Below are 27,312 nucleotides of genomic sequence, written 5' to 3'. Positions count from 1 at the left end.
TAGTTTCCATTTTGAATGATGGAACTCTTAGGAATTTGTTTAAGATTTTTAGGTCCAAGATTGGTCTGAAGGTTCCCTCTTTCTTGGGAACCACAAACAGATTTGAGTAAAATCCTTGCCCTTGTTCTGTCCGCGGAACTGGGTGGATCACCCCCATTACTAAGAGGTCTTGTACACAGCGTAGAAATGCCTCTTTCTTTATTTGGTTTGCTGATAACCTTGAAAGATGAAATCTCCCTTGTGGAGGAGAAGCTTTGAAGTCCAGAAGATATCCCTGAGATATGATCTCCAACGCCCAGGGATCCTGGACATCTCTTGCCCAAGCCTAGGCGAAGAGAGAAAGTCTGCCCCCCACTAGATCCGTTTCTGAATAGGGGGCCCTCTCTTCATGCTGTCTTAGGGGCAGAAGTAGGTTTTCTGGCCTGCTTGCCCTTGTTCCAGGACTGGTTAGCTTTCCAGCCCTGTCTGTAACGAGCAACAGTTCCTTCCTGTTTTGGAGCGGAGGAAGTTGATGCTGCTCCTGCCTTGAGATTACGAAAGGCACGAAAATTAGACTGTTTGGCCTTTGATTTGGCCCTGTCCTGAGGAAGAGTATGACCCTTACCTCCAGTAATGTCAGCAATAATTTCTTTCAAGCCGGGCCCGAATAAGGTCTGCCCTTTGAAAGGAATATTAAGCAATTTAGATTTAGAAGTCACGTCAGCTGACCAGGATTTAAGCCATAGCGCTCTGCGCGCCTGGATGGCGAATCCGGAGTTCTTAGCCGTTAGTTTGGTTAAATGTACAACGGCATCAGAAACAAATGCGTTAGCTAGCTTAAGTGCTTTAAGCTTGTCCATAATCTCATCCAATGGAGCTGTGCGAATGGCCTCTTCCAGAGACTCAAACCAGAATGCCGCAGAAGCAGTGACAGGCGCAATGCATGCAAGGGGCTGTAAGATAAAACCTTGTTGAACAAACATTTTCTTAAGGTAACCTTCTAATTTTTTATCCATTGGATCCGAAAAAGCACAACTATCCTCCACCGGGATAGTGGTACGCTTAGCTAAAGTAGAAACTGCTCCCTCCACCTTAGGGACCCTCTGCCATAAGTCTCGTGTGGTGGCGTCTATTGGAAACATTTTCCTAAATATAGGAGGAGGGGAAAAGGGCACACCGGGTCTATCCCACTCCTTGCTAATAATCTCTGTAAGCCTTTTAGGTATAGGAAAAACGTCAGTACACACCGGCACCGCATAGTATCTATCCAGCCTACATAATTTCTCTGGAATTACAACTGTGTTACAATCATTCAGAGCCGCTAATACCTCCCCTAGCAATACACGGAGGTTCTCAAGCTTAAATTTAAAATTAGAAATCTCTGAATCCGGTCTCCCTGGATCAGATCCGTCACCCACAGAATGAAGCTCTCCGTCCTCATGTTCTGCAAATTGTGACGCAGTATCGGACATGGCTCTCACATCATCAGCGCGCTCTGTCCTTAACCCAGAGCTATCGCGCTTGCCTCTTAATTCTGGCAATTTAGATAATACCTCTGTCATAACAGTAGCCATGTCTTGCAAAGTGATTTGTATGGGCCTCTCTGATGTACTTGGCGCCACAATATCACGCGCCTCCTGAGCGGGAGGCGAAGGTACTGACACGTGAGGAGAGTTAGTCGGCATAACTTCCCCCTCGTTGTCTGGTGATAATTTCTTTACAGATAAAGACTGACTTTTATTTAAAGTGACATCAATACATTTAGTACACATATTTCTATGGGGCTCCACATTGGCCTTCAAACATAGTGAACAAACAGATTCATCTGTGTCAGACATGTTTAAACAGACTAGCAATGAGACTATCAAGCTTGGAAAATACTTTCAAATAAATTTACAAGCAATATAAAAAAACGCTACTGCGCCTTTAAGAAGCACAAAAAAACTGTCACAGTTGAAATAACAATGAACCAAATCAGTTATAGCAACCAAATTTTCACAGTAAATGTATTAAGTTAACAAGGCAAATGGATGATTAACCCCTTAATACCCAAAACGGATAGTCAATTTAACAATTAACGTTTTTATCACAGTCAAACACACTGTCACAGGTCTGCTGTGACTGATTACCTCCCTCAAAATGAATTTTGAAGACCCCTGAGCTCTATAGAGACGTCCTGGATCAAGGAGGAAGAAGCAGGAAGACTGTGACTGAATTTTAACTGCGCAAAAAAGCGCTAAAATAGGCCCCTCCCACTCATATTACAACAGTGGGAAACCTCAGTTAACTGTTTCTATGCAGAAATATACTTCAGCCATGTGGAAAAAATCATGCCCCAATAAGTTTTATCACCAAAGTACCTCACGAAAACGATTAACATGCCAGTAAACTTTTTAAACATCCATTTTAAAGGTTATGTAGTGTTATTAATAAGCCTGCTACCAGTCGCTTCTACTGCAGTTAAGGCTCATACATTACTTCAGTATTAACAGCATTTTCCTAGTCAAATTCCATTCCTTAGAAAATTACTTTACTGCACATACATTCATCAGCCTGATACCAGTCGCTACTACTGCATTTAAGGCTGTACTTACATTACATCGGTATCAGCAGTATTTTCTTAGTCAATTCCATTCCTTAGAAAAATATTTTACTGCACATACCTCATTTGCAGGGGACCCCGCATGCTATTCCCTTTCTGAAGTTACCCCACTCCTCAGAATGTGCGAGAACAGCCAGTGGATCTTAGTTACTTCTGCTAAGATCATAGAAAACGCAGGCAGATTCTTCTAAATACTGCCTGAGAGAAAAACAGCACACTCCGGTGCCATTTAAAATAACAAACTTTTGATTGAAGAAATAATTAAGTATAAAAAACTCCACACTCCTCTCACGACCTTCCTACTATGTTGAGAGTTGCAAGAGAATGACTGGATATGACATGTGAGGGGAGGAGCTATATAGCAGCTCTGCTTGGGTGATCCTCTTGCAACTTCCTGTTGGGAAGGGAATATATCCCATAAGTAATGGATGACCCGTGGACTGAATACACTTAACAAGAGAAAAGATAGTTACTTCTATTATTCCCGGCAGTAAATGGGTTAATTATGTAGCTTGTAAGATTAAATTTAGCTTTAGTGTAGAGATTACCCTCCGACTTGACCCCCCCCACTTATCCCTACCTGATCCCTCCCAAATAGCTCTCTTGCCTCCCTCACCCTCCACTGGTCACCACCATCTTAAGTACTGGCAGTCTGCCAATATTAAGTTTTAAGGCGTTTTTTTTTCTTCTATTTTCTGCAGTGTAGGATCCCCCCTTACCCTCCAACCTCCCAGATCCCTTCCAAACAGCTCTCTAACCCTCCCCCTCTAACTAGTGTCCTACCTTCATATTTATTTATTTTAATTTTATTTTCACCTGGCTATGAAAAACAAATGTATATGGACCTTATTTTAAAGAGGGGCTTCTAGGTGGTAATACAAGTGGCCATGGTAGTCTCTAGGCCTTTTTGATGATCTGTTATAAGTACATAGAAACCCGCAGCCTGTAAACAGTTTGGGGAAGTGTTGTCTTTTTTAATTTTATTTTTATGTATGTGTTCTTTGACATTTAACCCCCAAACAGGCAATTTCCTTTCAAAAGGTGGGTCTTGAGGGCTTCTATGACTTAAGGGAGCAGAGATCGGTAGGTTAAAATACCTACCCCTCCATCCAGCTCCCTTCAGTCTTATGGAGCTGCCTTTTACTTCTTAATTTCTGAAGCCTGGTGATGCCCCCATGCATGGGTGTGGTGACATCACCAGCATCCCCAGATTCCCCTCTAGACCACCAGGGATTTTAAGGTAAGTGCAGGAGTGGCACGATAAGCTCTGAAAGCACCCCCCAGATGACAGCACGTGGTTGTCATCAGCACTTAACCCGTGTGGATGAATACAATGTGTTGTCATGCGTGGTTAACAGGTTTTTAAAGGCATAGTAATGTCAAGATTAAACTTTCTTGATTCAGATAGAGAATGCAATGTTAAACAACTTTCTATCTTACTTCTATTTTATTTGCTTTGTTCTCTTGGTATCATTTTTTAAAGCATATCTAGGTAGGCTCAGTGGCAGTAATAAACTACTGGGAGCTAGCTTCTATTTGGTGGATGCACATATGTGCCTTTTGTCATTGGCTCACCCAATGTGTTCAGCTAGCTCCAAGTAGTGCATTGCTACTCCTTTAACAAATGATACCAAGAGAATAAAATAAATTTGATAATAGAAGTAAACTGGAGAGTTGTTTAGAAGTCTATGGTCTATCTAAATCATTAAATAAAAATTTGTGTTTCAAGTCTTTAACTCTCCTCAAGTCATCAATTCATTCTCTCACACCTATATTGTGCCATTTCCACTCTCAGATGCTGAGTCTGTATGAATATTGAATGTAATCTAGCGTCTTTCAGCAGCTTATTTTTCATTCACTTAGTTGACCATAGGGTCAAGCTCTGTTCTTTATGTGACTAACAGGAAGGTGTTTATCGTCAGTCAGACACACGGAGAACAGTGACAAACACTTCTCAGCAGTAAGAAACATATGTGCCAAATAAGATTTTTTTTGTTCAATACCTTGGGTAACATGAGCCCTAAATGTGCACAGCTGCAGTGACATTGCTATACAATAGTTTGCAACCTTGACTGGACAATGATTGGATATTAGCCATCATCGGCGTAACAACCAACAATCTCCTGGTCGCCATTATTATGTATTAGAGATAGGCCACCGGGAGCTAACTGAACCCTTTTTGCAAACCCTGTTGCGAACTTGGGGACAAATTGTGCTGCTGCATGTTAGATAGCACTATAGCCCATATGTGTGACCCAAACAAAACACCTCCTCCTGAGTCCCTTTTATTTTTGCTCAGCCCAAGTGATTGAGACCCCCAGAGTAAACGCCACCTTCTAGCCTCCTCAGCCCCAGTGCCTGCTAACAACGTGCTGTCATAGGATCCCCCCCCCCTTTATATAGATAGGAGTGGAATTATGTCCCAATAAAGTGTTCCACTTCCTCTGAGATCTCCCAGACCCAGAATAAAAAGTTAGCACTTACCTTTAAAATCTGCCCGACAGCAGTGCAGCTCAGCAGGTTTGAGAGGTCCTCTCCCTCACATAGACTACTTTAAAAATAATAAACTCTTGATTGAAGAATCTTTTCTAACACCTCACTTTACCACATTTCTATCACTAACGTAGGCAAAGAGAATGACTGGGTTGGGAGTGAAGGGAGGTGATATTTAACAGCTTTGCTGTAGTGCTCTTTGCCGCCTCCTGCTGACCAGGAGGTGAATATCCCATAAGTAATTAAGATGATCCGTGGACTCATCGTGTCATTAAAAAGAAAAAGTATTTTTTGAAATATGTACACTATATTGCCAAAAATATGTGGACACCACTACTAATTAATGAGTTATTTTGCTGACAGGTGCATAAAGTCCAGCACATAGCCATAAAATATCCAAAGACAAACATCAGTACAATGAGTCATTCAAAGGAGGTCAGTGACTTTAAATGTGGAACTGGCATAATTAGTTTGTAAAATGTCTGCCCTACTAGATATACCCTGGTTATCTCTAAGTGATATTATTGTGAGATAGAAGCATCTAGGAGCACCAACAGCCCAGCCATGAAGGGGTATACCTCACAAACTTACACAGCAGGGCCACCAAGTGCCGAAGGGATTAGCGTGTAAAATTGCCCATCATCTGTTGCATGATGAATCCCTCATTACAAAGTCCTAAACTCCCTCTGAAAGCAACATCAACACAAGAATTATGTCTGGAGCATGAATGTGAACAAGACCAAACGTTAACTGGGGTGGTGTAAAGTAATTTGCCTCTTGACTTTGGAGCAGTAAAAATGTGTTCTCTGGAGTGATAAATCAGGCTCCACGATCTGGCAGTCCAATGGAAGAAACAGGGCGTGGCAGATGCCAAAAGAAGGCTACCTACCAGAATGCATATTGCCCACTGTAAAGTTTGGAAGAGGAGGGATAATGGTCTGGGGCTGTTTTTAATGTTAGTTCCCTACGTTCCTTTGAAAGGTCATCTTAATGCTACAGGATACAAAAACCATTTAAAATAATTGAGTGCTTTCAACTTTGTGTCGACAGTTTTGGAAAGGTAATGTCCTGTTCCAGCATTACTGTGCACTAATGCACAAAGCAAGGTCCTTGAAGACATGATTTGATAAGTTTAGTGTGGAGGACTTTGAATGGCCTGCACACAGCCTCAATCCCATTGAACACCTTTAAAATAAATTGGAATCTGATTTTGAGCAGATCTTCTCTTCCAACATCAGTGCCTGACCTCAAAAATGCTCCTTTGGCTAAATGAGCACAAATTACCACAGACAAAATCCAAGATCTTGTAGAAAGCCTTCTAGAAGAGTTGCAGCTGTTATAGCCAAAAAGAAGAGGCCAACTCCATATTAAAACTTTTACAATATCCCTAATATATTAGAATTAGGGAAGAAAATAAATTTAAAAGGGAACTGCATACAATATATCTGCATACAAATTTATATACTGTGTGTGTGTTTGTGTGTGTGTGTTTGTGTATCCCTTCATGATTCAGCTAGAGCATACAATTTACTTATGTTATCTAATTTGTTTAGTTGACTTGGTATTTTAAAAAGCATGACTAGGTAGGTGTAGGAACTGGGAGCTAGCTGCTTGGTGGCTGCTCATATATGCCTCTTGAAGTGAAAAAACAAGTACTGTGGGCGCCTTAAAGGGCAAGTCAAAAAAATATGAGTTGATTATGTCCTAATACATATGAAAAAAATCTTTTAACAAATGATAGGTAAATGATCAAGAAAAAAACAACAGCCAATTGAAATGAATGTTAAAATATAATTTAATTAGACTTTACTAAATGTATTAAAAGAGTTGTAAGCGAAATAATTCATACAATGAGATAAATATAAAAAGGCAATACTAAATGTACATAAATAAATGTATAAAAACTTGTTTATATAAAATGAGTAATTCTCTATAAGTGACCTATCAATGTAGAGAGAAGACCTCTAAAGACACTTCAAAATACTTAGCCTCTGCTGCAGACAGGGTTAAGGAATCAAAAAAGCAGTACTAATGAGAGAAAACGAATCCTGGTTATTTAAGCAAAATAACAATGAGCTGCAACAATGATTCTCAATTCAATTTCAAAGTTTTAGGATTGGTGTAAAACGGCAATCCTGCGCAGGTTATAGCCGTGGAGAAACAGTACCTTAATTTGTTCAGAAGCTCCAAGTGTTTTTGTAATCCAGTGTAGCGGTTATACCGCCAGCATAAAACAGCTCTGGGAACCCTCTGTGTGTGATGGGAAGAAAGCCGCCGAGCTCCTCTCCCCTGCACCCTCTGGAATTCCACCCTCAGCTGTGTGATGTCCATTTGTTGCTTCAGTGTTTCCTGGAGTACGGTGTCCTTAGTGAGTCACAATAGTGTGAAGAAAGTAGTTCCGGCAACGTTTCAGCTCTTAGCAGAGCCTTGCTGTTGGATTTATAGTGCAAGAAGTTTAATCTCTTTTCCAATATAGTACCTTGCTGTTGGATTTATAGCGCAAGAAGTTTAATCTCTTTTCCAATATAGTCCTTGCTGTTGGATTTATAGCGCAAGAAGTTTAATCTCTTTCGCATATATGCCTCTTGCCATTGGTTTACCAATGTGCCCAGCTAGCTCCCAGTAGTGCATTGCTCCCCCTTCAACAAAGAATATCAAGAAAATGAAGCAAGATTATTAATAGAAGTAATTTGGAAAGTTGTATAAAAATGTATGCTTTATTTGAATTATGAAAGAAAACTATTTGGTTTCGTGCCCCTTTATATTGAAATATTGATGAAATCCAATCATTGTTAACCCTGTTATTCTGCACAAGAAGATTATTTTTTATACTATAATACAATTTAATATACTTATTTTAGAAGAATCAAAACATAGTATATTTTTTTTAGTAACTAAATGTAGAGGTATAATGCCATTATTTCCACTTGCACAATTTAGGGCTAGATTACAAGTGGAGTGCTAAATTTCGCTAGCGTGCAAGCGTAATGTGCACTGGTATTACAAGATAATCACATTGCGAACATGGAGGTCGCGTTCACATTTCTAGGAAGCATTTCGTTCACGAGAGCGCACTTCCATAAAGACAGCATCAGAACCTTGTGCAGCGAAGGCGGTAAGTAGCGCAGCGATGGGCAACATATTTAAATATATATGTATATGAATATATACATGTATATTTATGTGTTAATATGTGTATATATTCATATACATATATATTTATGTGTTAGTATGTGTATATAGTCATATACATATATATTTATGTGATAGTATGTGTATATATTTATATACATATATATTTATGTGTTAGTATGTGTATATATTCATATACATATATATTTATGTGTTAGTATGTGTATATATTTATGTGTTAGTATGTGTATATATTCATATACATATATATTTACATTGCGGTCAATGGGAACACACAGTTCCCATAGACTGCAAAGTAAAGGCACTTTTCAGTGACATTTTTTTCTAACACCCCACTCCTACCAACTTTAAAGCCCCAAATCTGCCTAGAGCAGTTGTTTTTTTAAATAAAAAAAACTAGAATGCTCTCTATTTTAAGGATATTTGGGGCACTTTAAGAAAATTAAACTGAGATCGGATCTCTGGTTAATATTCGGATTGCTAATTGCTACCACAAACCAGCCACTTGTGATGGCTGGTTAATGCCCGTTTGATGGAGCACGATAATTTAGCGCTCCACTTGTAATCCAGCCCTTACATTTTGTAATTACAGAAACGACAGCTCATATAACATGCTTGTTTTAGGTGACAGTTGACAGTGCATAGCAGCTGCGTAATTTACCATTTTCCTACAGTGAGTAATGATAACAAACACTGTGTATTTAAATCTGTTGCTGATAAGAATATTCTTTCTTCACAAAAACAATGAACTGAAGTTAAAAAAAAAAGAAAGTGTCTCTTGAACAAAGAAAGTTCTGATTATAGTACATGTTCTCTGAAATATTTGGCATCCTCACAAAAAAAATAGATTCCAAATAACAAAAATATGGGTAATTTTGATGTCAGTTTTCTCCCCCTACATGGATTTAGGCAAATAAATACAGCACGGCTGACACACCTTTGAATGTAGTAAAGGAAACACGACAACAGGTGACCCAGGTCAGGTTTTTGAGGTGAGTACGGTAGCAGCTGATCCTTTCTGTCAGTTTGTTCAAGTTTAGTTCAGTATTTATGGTACCAGCTGGAAATGTTTTGTAGACAGAGCAAAGAAGACGCAGTCTGGCTCCACCTCTACCCAAAATTGCAGGATAAGCTACTATGCAATAACTGTCGTGAACTAGCATCAGTAACAAGCACCGCCCCACCTATGTGACAACCTCTGTTTATCCCTTCTTTTGTGTCCTTAAGGTGGATTTCCCTGTTTTTGCATTGATTCATTTGAAAAAAAAAAAAAATGTGAAAACTGTTAACATATCTAATACTAATACATGTACTGTATTTTATCACACTAGTGTTCATTTTTTAGAACTTTTTTGATTAGTTAAAACCATACCTTTAAATATTTCCAAATTTAAAAGTGTGTTATGTGGTGGGCAGAAACAGGGATGTGAAGTGGCTTAACAAAAAAATCATGAGAGATGTAATGATAAAAACCTCTCATCTACTCGTCTACATATAAAAAAAATCCTGTGTCATAAATATATATATTTAAATACTTCACAGTTTAACACTCACTGAGACTGGAAGCCTGATGTCTGTCCCCAAATCACCTGATACACAGACTGCACAGCCTATACAAACATGCACACACACCGCAGAACACACTAGACAGCATAAACACACACTACACAACGTACACATAGGGACCGATTTATTAAAGTGCGAGTGGACATGATACGATGTAGGGACAGATTAGAAGTGGAGTGGTATTTAACGCTTCTGCTCACATGCTAACTCCGCTAGAAGTATGGTTTTTGAGCGCGTTGGGTAGCGCTTGTATTACAAGTAAAAAGTTTTCACATTTTTTTTCCAGCATCTTTGAAATGCTGAGCATATTATATTTGTGTCTTTGCATGCCCCTTGCTATAATTTCCTCAGCTAGTATATTGGAAACATTAAGGGCCAGATTACGAGTGGAACGCTATTTAGCGCTTTCACTCGCACGCTAACTGTGCTAGAAGTAAACTTTTTGTGTGCGTTGGGTTGCGCTTGTATTACAAGTTGAAAGTAAAAATTTGTTGCTCACAAGCTAACCTGATGCGCACAGAAAACCTAACTTAGAATATCACACATACACAATAACCTATTTCCCCATAGAAGTCAATAGAGACAAAATAAATAAATACTAACACCCCACTCGCACGCTAACCTGATCGCATATTCTCAAGTGAGCTAACCCAACATGAAAATATAAATATTTTACATTCTAATGTTCTTCACATAGAAGAATATGTTCTATTTATTCATAAATACATATTACTACATATATCTGATGGTATTTTGGTACAATATATAGCTATACATATAAATATTTATATATACACACACACACAAACAATTATATATAGGTATATATATATATATATATATATATATATATATATATATATATATATATATATATAGGAATATCTATTTATAAATACAAAGAACATATTCTGCGATGTGCAGAACATTGGAATGTAGAAATATTTTAAAGAAAATACACAGTATAATACTTTATTAAAAATGAATATTGCATAAATATGTTTTTCATGTTTTTATCTACTTTACAGCAAAGGGCTCCAATGCACTTTTATATATGTCTCTCTATGTATACATATGTATTTATACGTTTATATGTGTATATATGTCTGTAAATACATAAATACTTATGTATATATATATATATATATATATATATATAATCTTTAGACATGTATATGTATGTATGATTATGTTAAAGCCCTTTGCCTGTTTTTTTTTTCTAACACCTGAGATCTAATATCTTTGAGCCTTTATAACTTTTTTGTGCAATATTTTTTTTTTATAATTTTTATTAGACGGTGTTATGAGTGTAACCGTATTGTGCAGTGTATTTTTTATGTGTTTTGTGACACTTTTTATTTGAGCTTAAAGGGACAGTAAACCTAAAACATAATGTTATATAATTCTGCACATAGTGCAGAATTATATAACATTATTTTAGTGCTATAGTTATAAAAGCCTTTTTTCCCCTTTTAATATTTTAAAAATATGGCGCTTTTACAGACCCGCTCTCTGCTGAGCGGGTCTGTTTTTTTTACTCAGCGCATCGGGCCAGCTGTATAGTCACAGCCCGACCCCACCGAGCCATAACATTAAGTGAAGCTCGCTCCTGCTGTCAGACAGAGCAGGAGCGAGCTGCACTAAGTCTTATGGCGCGGTCGGGCCGGGCTGTGACTATACAGCTGGCCCGATGCGCTGAGTAAAAAAAACAGACCCGCTCAGCAGAGAGCAGAGAGCGGGTCTGTAAAAGCGCCATATTTTTAAAATATTAAAAGGGAAAAAAGGCTTTTATAACTATAGCACTAAAATAATGTTATATAATTCTGCACTATGTGCAGAATTATATAACATTATTTTTAGGTTTACTGACACTTTAACAAAACCCGATATCGCTTGCAAGCAAACGATAGTGCTCCACTCGTCACCTGGCCCTAAATATTTTGAGTAGCAACAGGTGTTCTGACTTTGTATATGAACAGACACAGAAGTGCTTTATTTGCAAGTGAAAAAAAAATGATGGCAATGCATGTAAAAGCAACTCACAACTGAGTCTATAAATATTCAATTCATTGAAACTAGTAATGTTATTTCAAGCAACAATATCTATTCAAATGTGTGCAGAGGAAAAGAGTTAACTTTTAACAGTGAAACTAACCTAAAAGAACACACCTTAGTGATGTAAGTTTGTTCACATTTATACTTTGTGGCAAAACAATGACAGTGTGCTTGGTTCACTAAGAATGTAAGCCTCTCTTTATTGAGAAAAACTCTCCAAATACAGTTATTCTATGGAGCAAATTAAAGGAAAATTCTAGAATGAAAACAGAAATGATCTATTTCCTTACAGCATTTTGATTTTAAACAATTCCCTTCTTTGACCACTAAAAAGAAGTTAAAGAGACAGTCAACTTAATTTTTTTTTTATTGTTTTAAAAGATAATCCCTGCATTACCCAGTCCCCAGTTTTGCACAGAAAAAACATATATTAAAGGGACACTCAGGTCAAATTAAATTTTCATGATTCAGATACAGCATGTAATTTTAAACAACTTTCCAATTTACTTCCATTAAAAAAAATGTGCACAGTCTTTAATATTTACACTTTCTGAGTCACCAGCAACTACTGAGCATGTGCAAGATATCACAGACTATACGTATATGAATTTGTGATTGGCTGATTGTTATCACATGGTACAGAGGGAGTAGAAATATACATAACTGAAATTTGCTAGAAAAAAAAAAATCTACTACTCATTTGAAATTCAGAGTAAATGCTATTGTATTGTCTTGTTATCTTGCATTTGTTGATTATGCAAATCAACTGAGTTTACTGGTCCTTTAATTAGGGTTGCCACCTCGGCCATGTTTTCCTGGACACTTATGAGTTATACTTGCTGCAGGGAGTACTGGGAGGAACATGAATTTCAATTTTGGACAGCACACAAATAGTGATACTGAGCAGCACTATTCATGTTCCTCTCTGCACACCCCACAGCATGTGTAACTCATAAGTGTCCAGGAAAACATGGCCGAGGTGGCAACCCTACCTTTAATACACTTTTTACCTCTGTGATTAACTTGTTTCTAAACATCTTCTGACTGCCCCCTTATCACATGACTTTATTTATTGACTTGCATTTAAGCTAATTAGTGCTGTGTTGTTAGAATCCATGGCCGTCAGCACAATGTTATCTCTATGGCTCACATGAACTAGCTTCCCCTGATGTGAGAAGCAAATATAAAAGCATGTGATTGTGGGGCTGTCTTTAGGGACTTAAAAACAGACAGAAATTTAGAGGTTTAAAGGTTATAAAGTATATTAAAGGGACATTATACACTAATTTTTTCTTTGCATAAATGTTTTGTAGATCTATTTATAAAGCCCATAAAGTTTTTTTTTTTTTTTTAAATGTATAGTATTGCTTATTTTTAAATAACATTGCTCTGATTTTCAGACTCCTAACCAAGCCCCAAAGTATTATTTGAATACCGTCAGCTTCCTTCTCCAGCTTGCTCCTGTTTGTGTAAAGGGTCTTTTCATATGCAAAAGAAGGGGGAGGGGGGAGTGTCTTATTTCCCACTTGCAGTGGGCTTTCCAGCTACCTTTTCAACAGAGCTAAACTAAGAGGTTCTAAGTAAGTTTTTAAACATTTTTATACTGGGTTTTTATATCAGTATCTGTGCATCTTATTCTTTATAGTAGTGTCTATTACATGCAGTTATATGAAAATGAGTGTATACTGTCCCTTTAATATAACCATGTTGGTTGTGCAAAGCTAGAGAATGGGTAGTAAAGGCGCTATCTCTCTTTTTAAACAATAACATTTTTGTGTTGACTGTCCCTTTAAACACAAATGGTTGATCAAAATGCTATGGAAAGGTTTATTTAATGAATTTTCTACAAAAAATGTCAAAGTCTATGGGGATATGCGCAGATAATTTATTTGATAATCTTTTCTGAAGGATTGTGATTGAACAGATGCAAAAGGTAATTTAAATATATAAACACATACCTTCCCGTGATTGGTTCACTGTCTGTGTTCTGTAGCTGCATAAAAGCTCATTGGGTGGTATTAATTAAACAGATAGTAAAAGAAGGGATTTTATTTTAAAATATCTTTGAACAGCAATAATAGTTAATCATATTCAAATAGGTTTTTTTTGGGGGGGGGTTTGCAAAGAAAAGGGTCAAAGGTTTTTAATTGATTTGGGAGCATGTTTGTGTCCAAATTATCCCTGAGTGCTCACTAGTTGATAAGGACAAAATAGATATGGCACAAATATATATTTAAAGATTTTTTATTAATGTTTTACTTTAAAGCAAGAGAAATAGTAGGATAGGAAATTTATAATTTTCACAATAATCTTTTGATATATTGACAACAGATTTAAAAGTTATCCTCTTTCAAATGTGGGGACCCATGTCCTTCTAGGTTGCAAGGGGTCAAATTAAAACCTTTCCCACTGCCCATCACCAGGATAAGATTCCAAACATATGTCCATTCGGGGGGGGGGGGGGGGATTATCTGCCTAATCTCTTACTTTCATGGATGCCAATTAAATCAACACACCCAGTAATGTAAATTTGTTCATTTCTAAGCAGTCATGTTTTTCCTATTTTCTATTAAAATATATTTAAAGAAAACTTTTGAAAGAATTAACAAAAAATATATTATTTATAATTCAGCAACATTTTTATAAGTGCTTTGTATAATTTTAAAGGGACATTGTAAGGAAAAAATACAACACGTATATAACTGAACAATTAAGGGCTAGATTACAAGTGGAGTGCAAATTTATTGTGCGGCCGTTTATGGGTGCGCGATAAATAACCAGCCATTCATTACAAGTGTCTGTTATTGCTACCGCAAGCTCGTGGTAGCAATTATCTCTCTGAAAATTAACCAGAGATCAGAGCTCTGTTTAATTTTCCAAAAGTGCCACAATTGGCCCCAAAATAAAGGGCTTAAAATTGGTGGGTGTGGGATGTAAGAAAAAAAAAACGGCACTGAAAAGTGCCTTTACATTGCGGTCTATGGGGGATCTGTGTGTTCTCTGTAAATAGATTATGCTTATATACATATATATTTATGTGTTAATATGTGCATATGCACATATAAACACATAAATATATATATATATATATATATATATATATATATATATATACACACACACATATAATTAACATTTGCTGCCCATCGCTGCGCGACTTACCCCATTCGCTGCGCTAGGTTCTCATGCTACTTTTCAAAAACTAAAACATTATAATATATTTTGGGCTAGATTACAAGTGGAGCAGTATTTTGCATTTTCGCTATAGCAAAAACTCCGCTAGGATTTTCATTTTTGCGCTTGTTGGGTTGCGCTGGTATTAAAAGTTGAAAAAAAATGATTTTTGAAAATCGGAACTTACAATATTGTGTGCGCAATTACGTATTCCCTCATAGTAGTCAATGGGAAAAAAAAAAAGTGGAACCCCCCCACTCCCACACAAACACCATCACATATTCTCATTAGCGCTAAACCGACATGAAAATAGGAATATTTCATATTCCAATGTTCTTTTACATGTTTGTTTGTAAAATGCGCATACATGATCGCATGCTGTAAAATGCGCTTACCCGACATAAAAATATAAATATTGCATAAACATACTTTAACGTTTTCATCTACCTAACTGGAAAGGGCTACAATGCACTTAGCAATGTATCTTTATGTATGTCTCTGTTAAAGTCCTTTTTTTAACACCCAAGATTTTATATCTCTGATCCCTTATATTTTTTTTCAAATGATGTTTATTAGACAGTGTTATTAGGAGTGTAACTGTACTTTGCAATGTAATTTTTTATGTGTTTTGTGACACTTTTTTATTTTCAGAAAACAGTTAACCACAGCTCTGAGATTGCGGTGATGATTTCAGCGTAAATTTGGCTCAACCTGTAATATCAGCACAATTAAAAAGAAGTGCAGGGGCGGAGCCAACTGCCATTACAGACAGACGTGTTTGGTGGCAGCTCCTTGCAAAACTTGCCTATAACTTGTAATTTCGACTTCAAAAGCTCCAAAAGTGCCACTTGTTTATCCAAATTAGCCGGTTAGTAGCTAACACCACCTAAGGCGACTGCAGAGAGAAACTTGAGGGACATAACCCTCTGAGAAGCTACCCGCTCGGTTCGAGGCCTCTAAAACCGGATACAGCCGCCGGAGGGATGGCTGTCCACTGGATCCTCTGTTCAGCTTGCAGGGACTGAGTGTACTTACCAACTAAGACTGCACACCGCAATATCTCGGTTCTAGAGACAGGGCCTGTCCCGACTGAAAGCAAAGGCCGACAGGTGGAAAAGTTGCTGCGCAGCTGTTTATACAGCGCTGCTCCGGACATCTAACCAGGAGGATCAGGTGAGAGACCCATCCACATCTGAGGGCTAACGTTTGAGACCCCGATCCCTACAGGCATAAAGCAACCTCAGGTAATCCTGGGGATTAGCTTAGGGCAGTGGGGGCAATTTAGCATTCTTAGTGAAAGAGGCAGGAAGAAACACCATCTTTTTTCTCCTCTCACTACTGAATAATGGCAAAAAAAAAAAAGATCACACACTATAACAACGGTCACAGAACAAAGACCTTGAAACTTGCACACAGGATCCAGACCATATTGTCCCTACTTTTTGAGCACTGAATCCTGAGACTTAATAAAGGTTATCAGCATAAAGCCTACCTATGATAACTTAGTGAGAACACATTATCCGGATCCTTGAGAGGCCTTTACACACACCAATATACAGTACTGTAGAGTACTTACTGCAACAGGCTTGGATAACCTAGGCAACTCATTTTAAAGGCCAAGTAGTCACCAGACGAAGGATCCCCCGCATACTGAGTGAAAGTATATTCAATTTGAACTTTCTAGTATACTCACCCTCTATAAGGAGTATTAATGTGATCCAATAATACTCAGGAAAGAAAGAGATGGAAAGCTACAATAGAATGTGTAATCATTGGGACCTATAAATGTAAAAACCAGAAGGCATGAACAACGGACCCTAAAAAAATCCCCCTATTATCTCTCCTTGATCCTGAGAACTCTTCAACCTCAAATAAAGCGCCTTTATATATATTATATATTTTATAGATATAAAATTCAACTGCACACGTGAGTGTGGTGAAATCCTCTAAGATGAAAAATAAAAGAAACAGTCAAGGAGTGCCTTTCAAAATCTCAGTCAAAGCAAAAGGCAATTGATAAAAGTCTTCCATCTACTAACGCCAGCCCCACAGCAAGTCCACAGACAGAGGTCGAACAAAATACTATAGACACCCCTAATAAAGAACTCCTGATCCAAATAAAATAATTATTTCAGGAGGAACTAAAAACAGCTATTTCAGAGATAAGACAAGATATCAGAGAGATAGGAGGGTATAAGGCAGAACTTGAAGAAAAACTTGACGACATTGTTGAAGAAATACCACAACTCTGCAACTCTATACAAGATAATTTGACATACATCACTAAACTAGAAGACCAGATCGAAGATCTGGAGAACAGGTCACGTAGGTCCAACCTACGTATCAGAAATATCCCTGAATCCTACGAGAACCTCCAAGATACAATAACGGATCTTTTCCATCAACTAGTTCTTGAAATAGAACCTAACCTGCTTCTAATGGATCGTGTACACAGAGCCTTAACAAAGCCACAGCAACTTTCAACCAGGGACATCACCAAACTCCACTATTTTCATGTGAAAGAATTAATTCTAAAAGCTGCCAGATCTAACAGCAACATAGAATACGAAGGTCACAATATTCAAATCTATACTGACCTAGCTCCAATTATGTTACGTAAAAGAAGAGAAATGAAACCGATAACAACAGCGCTCACAAAAGCCCACATTAAATATAGATGGAACTTTCCCTTCAAACTGGTCTTTTCCCACCAAAACATCACCTACACCTGCACCACAACTGAAGAAGGCTGCATCCTTTTAGGCCGGCTCAAGATACTTATGGAAGAAAGCAGCACACCGATAGATGCCAAAGGAAATCTGCTCAGAGAGAGTGGACACCAGTAAGAAAAACTGTGAATACAAAGCGTCACAAATCTACTCCTAGCAACCCTAGGGAATGAGAGTTCTTAAGCAACGAAGATGAACAAGGCTAACTATAAACACCAGTAAGTGAACTAAATAATATCCCCTCTTGTCTGACAGAGGATATTGGCTCCTCAAGGACGTTTAGGTAAGCAACTCACTGTTTAAGTTCGAAGTTTTTGGTTACAGTTTATAAGTCTAATCTCTTCCAGAGACTTATATATTTCTGGACTCAGTTCTGAGCTTAAAGTTACAAAATCTCTTTGAAATTGATGTGTGCTTTGATTTGTTGTTTTATTAATAATCAATGTACTTCTAATATTCTCAGGATCTCACCCCCCTTCCCCCTCCACCCTTTCCCTATCCTCCCTCCCCCTCCCACCCAATAACCATCTGCATCCCCCTTCATTACCCATTGCCCCTACATTTAACAAAAATTATTCATGCCTAGTTATCTTTAAACCCCAAAAATAAAAAATAAAAATAAAATCTAAGAAAGATAAAATAAAAAAAGGAAAAACACAGGCCATCCATCTGACTCCCCCATATTTAAATACGTCAGGATTACTGTCATTCCTGTAGCTGTTTTACTGTTTGTTATTTTTGTGTTTGTTGCAGTTGTATCTCATTCCAAACCATATTCTACAATGTCACACTGTTTGTTTTGCAAATACTTGTGTTTTAGTTGGTATATAATATTTGTTCTCATTAAAGGTGTTTTCATCCTCTCTCTCAACAAGACTCTGTGGGTCTCGGCTCTCATCGTGGTGAAAAGGTTCAGAAAGATATGAGTTTCTCCTCCCACTGTTTATGCTCACTCCCAATTAACAGGTACCGCTGTTTTGCTGCCACTCTCTCCTTCCCATCATGTCCATCAAGATAATTTCCCATAATGTCAGAGGACTTAACTCTGATATCAAGCGAAAAAAAGCCATTTCTGAATACAAAACATTAAAAGCACATATAGTAATAATACAGGAGACACACTTCACTATGTCATACACACCAAAATATTGGGATAGAACATACCCCACACAATACCACGCTATAAGCCCAAAGAAGAAATGCAGAGTTACCATACTCCTACATTCCTGATTAAACATTAAAGGGCCATAATACCCAAATGTTTAAACACTTGAAAGTGATGCAGCATAGCTGTAAAAAGCTGACTAGAAAATATCACCTGAACATCTCTATGTAAAAAAGAAAGATATTTTACCTCAAAAAATCCTCAGTAGCCACCTCCCATTGTAAAGGATTTCTAAGCAGCATATTAGTATGTCTGTCCCGGGACAACTGAAGGGATGAGCATCGTGAACTCTCATATTATTTCACCAATCAGGTAAAGGAAGCTTACTATGAAATCTCATGAGAGTTAAGTCAAATCTCATGAGATCACAGTAAGAGTTCATGACCTCAGCACTGCTGATGCTGATTGGCTGCTGTTCATTTCTTCATTTTTTAATTTTTTTTTACCTGCAGCTGGGAGCAGCTGAGTATAACTTTTTACACAGAACTTAACTCTGCTGAACTGAGGAGATTGTGAGGTAAAATATCTTCCTTTTTTACATAGAGATGCTCAGGTGATATTTTCCTGTCAGCTTTTTACAGTTATACTGCATCAGTTTCAAGTGATTTAGCATATGAGTATTATGTCCCTTTAAGGAAGAAACTGTTATAAGAGATAAAGAAGGCAGATATATCATTAAGGGATTAATATAAAACACCCCTGTCCTGCTGGTAAATGTATACGCCCCAAATGATCAACAGTCTACATTTTTATCAAAACTTAGCAAGCAGATAACTCTCTGGAAAAGATACAAAGCAATTATAGGGGGAGACTTTAATACAACAATGGACAATAGAGTAGATAGAACAACGCAAGAACTCCTACCTCCTCACACCACTAAATCACACAGCAAATTTTTAAGAGATTTCTCTCTTGATCACAACTTAATAGACTGTTGGCGATCACTTAAAGGGACACTGTACCCAAAAATTTTCTTTCGTGATTCAGATTGAGCATGAAATTTTAAGCAACTTTCTAATTTACTCCTATAATCAAATGTTCTTCATTCTCTTAGTATCTTTATTTGAAATGCAAGAATGTAAGTTTAGATGCCGGCCCATTTTTGGTGAACAACCTGGGTTGTCCTTGCTGATTGGTGGATAAATTCATCCACCAATAAAAAAGTGCTGTCCAGAGTTCTGAACCCAAAAAAAGCTTAGATGCCTTCTTTTTCAAATAAAGATAGCAAGAGAACGAAGAAAATTTGAAAATAGGAGTAAATTAGAAAGTTGCTTAAAATTGCACTCTCTATCTGAATTACAAAAGAAACATTTTGGGTTCAGTGTCCCTTTAACAATGGCACATGAGACTACACATATTATTCCCCAATGCACAAAACCCATTCTAGAATCGATTATATATTCAGGAGTCAAATATTACTACCCCTCCTCACCAAAGCGTCCATTTTAAATTGTGCCTGGTCGGATCATTCCATAGTGGAAATGTCTGGCATGATCAATCCACATAGAACAAAGTCATGGACACTGAACGCAAACTTACTTCAGGATAATGTTTATACTAATCAACTACAACAACAAATCCTAGAATTCATATCTATTAATAAAGATACTACATCAATCCCTATCCATGTCTGGGGTGCATTAAAAGCTTACGTTAGGGGCCTTTTAATAACTGAATCTAGCAAGTAACATAAACTTAAAGAAGCAAAACTAACAGAATTAAGAACAGAAGTTAATCTATTAAGGATTTGGTCATTGAGTAACCCTAAACGCGCAATTATGAAACAATTAAAAATTAACAGCGTTATTACGAGTTTTGCGGTAACAGGGGTGCGTTGTTAACGCTCCTTTTTTTCTTACCACTCACTTAAGACAACGCTGGTATTACAGGCTTTCTGCAAGCCGGCGTTAGCCTCAGAAAAGTGAGCGTTGAGCAAAATTTTCCTAACGCAGCCCCATTGTTTCCTATGGGGAAATTAATTTTATGTCTGCACCTAAAACCCTAACATGAACCCTGAGTCTAAACACCCCTAATCTTACACTTATTAACCCCTAATCTGACGCCCCCGCTATCGCTGACACCTACATTATATTATTAACCCCTAATCTGCTGCTCTGGACACCGCCACCACCTACATTATACTTATGAACCCCTAATCTACTGCCCCCAACATCGCTGACACCTACATTATATTTATTATCCCCTAATCTGCCCACCCCAACGTCGTTGCAACTATATTAAATTTATTAACCCCTAATCTGCCGCCGCCAACGTCGCTGCAACTATATTAAATTTATTAACCCCTAATCTGCCGCCGCCGTTGCTGCCACTATTATAAATTTATTAACCCCTAAGTCTAACCCTAACACCCCCTAACTTAAATAGAATTTAAATACATCTAAATAAATTTACTACAATTAAATAAATTATTCCTATTTAAAACTAAATACTTACCTATAAAATAAACTAATTACCTAAACTACCTACAATTAAATAAACTAAATTACGAAAAAAAAAAACACTAAATTACAGGAAAAAAAAAAAAGAATTACAAGAATTTTAAACTAATTACACCTAATCTAATCCCCCTAATAATGCAATCAGCCAATAGGATTGACCTCACATTCTATTGGCTGTTTAGGTAATTAGTTTAATTATAGTGTAGTGTTAGGTGTAATTGTAACTTAGGTTAGGGTTTATTTTACAGGTACTTTTGTACTTATTTTAGCTAGGTAGTTATTAAATAGTTAATAACTATTTAATAACTATTCTACCTAGTTAAAATAAATACAAAGTTGCCTGTAAAATAAATATAAATCCTAAGATAGCTACAATGTAACTATTAGTTATAGTGTAGCTAGCTTAGGGTTTATTTTATCAGTAAGTATTTAGTTTTAAATAGGAATAATTTATTTAATTATGGTAAATTTATTTCGTTTAATTTAAATTATATTTAAGTTAGGGGGGTTAGACTTAGGTTTAGACTTAGGTTTAGGGGTTAATAAATTTAATATAGTAGCGGCGACGTTGGGGGCGGCAGATTAGGGGTTAATAAATCTAGGTAGGTGTCGGCGATGTTAGGGATGGCAGATTAGGGGTTAATAAAAATTAACTAGTGTTTGCGAGGCGGGAGTGCGGCGGTTTAGGGGTTAATACATTTATTAAAGTGGCGGCGATGTCCGGTTGGCAGATTAGGGGTTAAACATTTTATTTAAGTGTTTCCGATGTGGGGGGGGGGGTTTCGGTTTCGGGGTTAATAGGTAGTTTATGGGTGTTAGTGTACTTTTAGCACTTTATTTAAGAGCTTTATGTTCCGGCGTTAGCCCATACAACTCTTAACTACTGACTTTTATATGCGGCAGGAGTCTTGCTAGGAGAGGGTCTACCGCTCACTTTTTTAGGCGTTAGGCAAATCCCATTAAAAAGATAGGATACACAATTGACGTAAGGGGATTTGCGGTAAGCTAAAATCCCGGGGGGAAAAAGTGAGCGGTAGACCCTTTCCTGCCTGACTCGTAATACCAGCCGGCATTAAAAAGCAGCATTGGGACCCCTCAACGCTGCTTTTTAAGGCTAATGCAAGACTCCTAATCTAGCCGTAAGAATGAGGAAATAGACCAGCTTTTAAACAAAGATGCGATTAGATCAATAAAGATGATAGACACTCAATATTACATTTACGGGAATAAATCTGATAGGATGTTAGCTAATAAGCTGAAGCAGTCACAACAGTCCCACAATTGCAACTTCCTGATAATAAAACTACCAATGATCCTCTTTCCATTGCAAACATATTTGCAGAATTCTATAATAAACTATACAACCGCCGGTTCACTAATAAAAGATCAAGATAAAATGAATGATTTCAATCAATTTCGGGAGGATAGTGTCTTACCGGCAACAACAGAGGAGGAAAGAGTCTCCCTAAACAACCCTATCACTTATGAGAAAATTAAACTAGGCATTAAAACATCTGAAAAGTTAAAAAGCCCCAGGGCCAGACGGATACTCTGGAATTTACTATAAATTAATGCAACCAATCCTAATCCCACAATTGGCACAGGTATTTAACTCCATACTACAAGGCAAAGCAATACCTAAAGAAATGTTGATGGCAAGAATTGCCATGATCCAGAAACCAGGGAAAAATAAACAGCACTGCCAAAATTATAGGCCCATCTCCTTGATTAATCAAGATATAAAACTGTTTACTAAAATAATAGCAAACCATCTTAATCCCCTCCTTAACATGCTGATTCACCCCGACCAAGTTGGGTTCATAGCAAATAGAGAAGCTCCAGATAACACACGTAAAGTAACAGCTTTTATGAAACTATCAGGGTATCAATCCAACTCAATACATATCAATAATGGCACACGTCAAGGCTGTCCACTCTCACCCCTTTTATTCGCGTTACGTATAGAACCACTGGCGGTTAAAATTAGAGAAAATCAGAATATTTCAGGCATTAGTATTGGTAAAACAGAACACAAAGTGTCATTATTTGCGGACGGCATTATCCTGTCCCTGACCAAACCTTTAATGTCCCTTCCCCTCTCTACTCAACATTACAACATTTCGGAAACCTCTGGGCTATAAAATCAATGAGGATAAATGCGAAGCATTGTGCATCAAATTACCACAACACATCAAAAAATTATTGGAACTAAACTTTGCATTTAAATGGGCAAAGAAATGTATTAAATATTTAGGGATTAATCTCCCTACTAACATCTACACCCTATATCAAGCTAATGACATCCCTATGTTTAAACATATTAGGGACTTAATCACAAAATGGATAAAGCTAAAAATCTCTTTATATGGGAGAATAATCTCAACTAAATTGTCATTATTACCAAAATTGTTATAACTCTTCAGATCTCTCCCTATCTCTGTACCTTGCTCGGAACTACATAAACTTCAGAAGGTCATATTGAGATTTATATGGCAGGGGAAGAGAGCTAAAATTAATAAAATAAAAAACTTGTGTGTACTAGTAGAAAGGAGGGAGGTGTGGGAATCCCGAACCTAGTCCCTTATTACTATTCAGCTAGGATGTCACAGACTTTAAATTGGCTAAGAACAAACCTTAATACGCAATGGATCCATATCGAATCGAGTATCATAGAAACTGATCTCTTAGCTAGACAGCTATGGGTTCCAAACATCATGAAATCCCCTCAAAAAAGCAGTTATATCTCAATCAGACTATTTACCTTTGGAAATTACTGAATTCTAAGTACTCTCTAATTCAAGATAGCTCCAGATTAACCCCACTGATAACCACTCCTTCCCTCATAGACAAAAGAGTGCAACAGAAATGGTCCAACAAAGGACCTTATAGAATAGAAGACATTACTTTTGAAGATAAAATTATTTCTTATGAGCAATATCAAGAATTGGACACTGATGACAAAAACATATGGTAACACTATTTACAACTGAAGTCCAGAGCACATGAAGTTTTAGGTAATACTAAGATACCTCCAAACACTACTTTAGAAACCTTATGCCTTTCTAAGCAACACATAAGAGGAGCAATATCTATACTATCACCTTTGCTACAGAGGGTGCCGCGAAAGGGGCACATATATACATATGTGGTGGGAATGTGAAAAAACCAGGGAGATCTGGAACAAAAAATCTGATTTATTAAGTTAAATTTTTCAAATCCAATCACATTAACTATAGAACAAGCACTACTTCATTTACCAATCCCTGGTATCCCTAAGATTAACAGTAAATTAGTTATGATGGTTTGCACCATAGTTAGGCTAAGTATTGCCCAATTTTGGAAGTCAAACCCACCTAACTTCTCTTTTATAAAAAACAAATTACTACACCACTATAATATGGCAAGCTCAGCTGCCGAAATCCTAAATGACAAAGAGAGCTTCTTGCTACGATTGGAACCATTCATCATGTACTATGAATCGAACAGATGGGGTAGTATATAGGGATGGTGCAGCACAGCTTGAACTTGAGGAACAGGAGCCGAGGCCTACAACCATGACTAAAATAAAAAGTCCCATTTAGAGACATAAATAGTAGGATTAAAGGTTAACACTTCTAATCAATGCTATACGGAATGTTCTAACAAACTGGAAAATGGATTTAGTTTTCTTATGAAATGTTGTAGAAGTGTAATTCTTTTGTGTATATTATCAAACACATAGACGATTTTGTGATGGAATGTGTGACAAATGTATATTGTATTTGTAAAAATGTAATAAAAACAATTTCAACATAAAAAGGAGTGTAAATGATTGCGAAAACCCTCGCAAAATCATTTGCGTTCCACTTGTAATCTAGCCCTATGTTTTCAAAGACAGTTGTGTATAATGTATTTTTTCCGTGTGTAACTGTACTTCAAGGCTCTTGGTAAGCAGATATATGTTTGAGGGCTGGCAATTGTAAGTGCATGTCCTGAAAGTTATGTCTTGAAGCTCTAGCCCTGTTAATATAGAATGAAGCCATAGCCATTAACCCATTACTCAATTTCCACTGCTCTCTTCCTCCCAGAATGCATTTTCACTCATATTATGGCACAGTGCAACATGTTGGTGTTAACAAGGACCTTAATAAAATGGGTAGTTCCAGAAGCTAAATAAGTCAGATGCACATCCAACTGGTGGGAGCTTACATGACAAGAATAATTTCCTTCACAGGGAGACCCAACATAAACTACCTCTAGTTGGATGTGCATCTGGAATAAAAAAAAAAAAAACAGGCTTTTTTTGGGGCATTGGCTCAGTAAAGGCTTCTTTCTGGCAACTCGACCATGCAGCTCATTTTTGTTCAAGTATTGTCATATTGTGCTCCTTAAAACAATCATACCGTCTTTTTCCAGAGCAGCCTGTATTTCTCCTGAGATTATCTGTGGATTTTTCTTTGTATCCCAAAATATTCTTCTGGCAGTTGTGGCTGAAATCTTTCTTGGTGTACCTGACTTTGGTTTGGTATCAACAGATCCACGAGTTTTCCACTTCTTAATAAGTGACTGAACAGTACTGACTGGCATTTTCAAGGCTTTGGATATCTTTTTATATCATTTTCCATCTTTATAAAGTTCCATTACCTTGTTACACAGATCTTTTGACAGTTCTTTTCTGCTCCCCATGGCTCAGTATCTAGCCTGCTCAGTGCATCCCCGTGAGAGCTAACAAACTCATTGACTATTTATACACAGACACTAATTGCAATTTAAAAAGCCACAGATGTGGGAAATTAACCTTTAAGTGCCATTTTAACCTGCGTGTGCCAAACATTCAAGGGTATGTAAACTTTTGATCAGGGCCATTTGGGTGATTTCTCTTATTATTATGATTTAAAAAGAAGCCAAACAACTATGTGGTAATAAATGGCTTCATATGATCACTATCCTTAAATAAACAACATTTTTTTGGCATAATTTCTGCCAGGGTATGCAAACTTTTGAGCACAAATGTACATACATACAAATACATCTTTAGCAATGTATCTGTATGTATCTCAATGTTTAAGTCCTTTGACAGCTTTTTTTTTCTAATACCTGAGATCTCATATCTGTGAGCCCTTATAACTTTTGTGTGCAAATTTTTTTTTGCGATAAATATTTATTACACAGTGTTAATATGAGTATAACTGTACTTTGTAATGTATTTTTGAAGTGTTTTGTGCAATATTTTAATTTCGCAAAACAGTTAACCACAGGTCTGAAATCGAGGTAAGGATTATAGCTCAATTTGTATTATCAAAGCAAATAAAAAGAAGCGCAAACAATTGCAAAAACCCTTGCGAAATTGTTTGCGTTCCACTTGTAATCTAGCCCTAAATACATTTCATACATATCCCTCTAATTATGGGTGCAGGCATTTTAGAACCTAGGTTTCATTGCAGGTATCTAAAGGACCTTTTGCTGCACATGTGCATACACATCAGCACTGGAATGCAGTGAAATCTAGATTTCAACATGGCGGCACTCATGACTATATGGCGGATGGGAACAACCTAAATATTATAGTTACAAAATATATGTAGAATTTAATGTCAATTTAATAGTATCCACATTTTGGATATTTTATTTCACTTGGGTTTGACACTAGGTGTTTTTAATGTACACTGGAAAATACATCAATATTTTTTAATCTCATTTTGAAAAGTTATATAATTTCACCAACCCTAAATCTTAAAGCCTTTCCTTGTTCTATTTCATTTCAGTAGCACTACATTAAACACTTTCTAATTTATTTATGTGTATTGGTATTTGTTATTATTTTAACTGTATATATTTAAAGTAGCACTAGTATCTATTTGTATTCTGCTGACTTTTTCTGTGATTTCCCTGATCCTTCTGAAAAACCCAACAATGGCTACATTTAAAAATGTAGATAGAGCACTTTCCAATTTACTT

The 27,312-nt window shown here is 37.0% G+C and overlaps 1 long non-coding RNA gene across 2 annotated transcripts; it reads right to left on the bottom strand.

The window, feature by feature from the left end:
• Window positions 1-6,851: 6,851 nt before the first annotated feature.
• On the bottom strand, window positions 6,852-9,342 carry LOC128655527 (uncharacterized). Of its 2 annotated transcripts, none has more exons than XR_008401836.1 (2): window positions 8,889-9,342; window positions 6,852-7,713 (listed from the first exon to the last, which is right to left on the bottom strand). It is a non-coding gene; the product is annotated as an uncharacterized LOC128655527 (long non-coding RNA). The 2 variants fall into 2 exon arrangements; XR_008401835.1 differs by having other exon boundaries at window positions 9,165-9,342.
• Between the last annotated feature and the right edge of the window lie 17,970 nt (window positions 9,343-27,312).

Source organism: Bombina bombina, chromosome 4 (genome assembly GCF_027579735.1).
Source record: "Bombina bombina isolate aBomBom1 chromosome 4, aBomBom1.pri, whole genome shotgun sequence".
Classification (NCBI taxonomy): domain Eukaryota; kingdom Metazoa; phylum Chordata; class Amphibia; order Anura; family Bombinatoridae; genus Bombina; species Bombina bombina.
The sequence above is the reverse complement of the archived record's forward strand: the minus strand, read 5'-3'. Positions and strand labels throughout refer to the sequence as shown.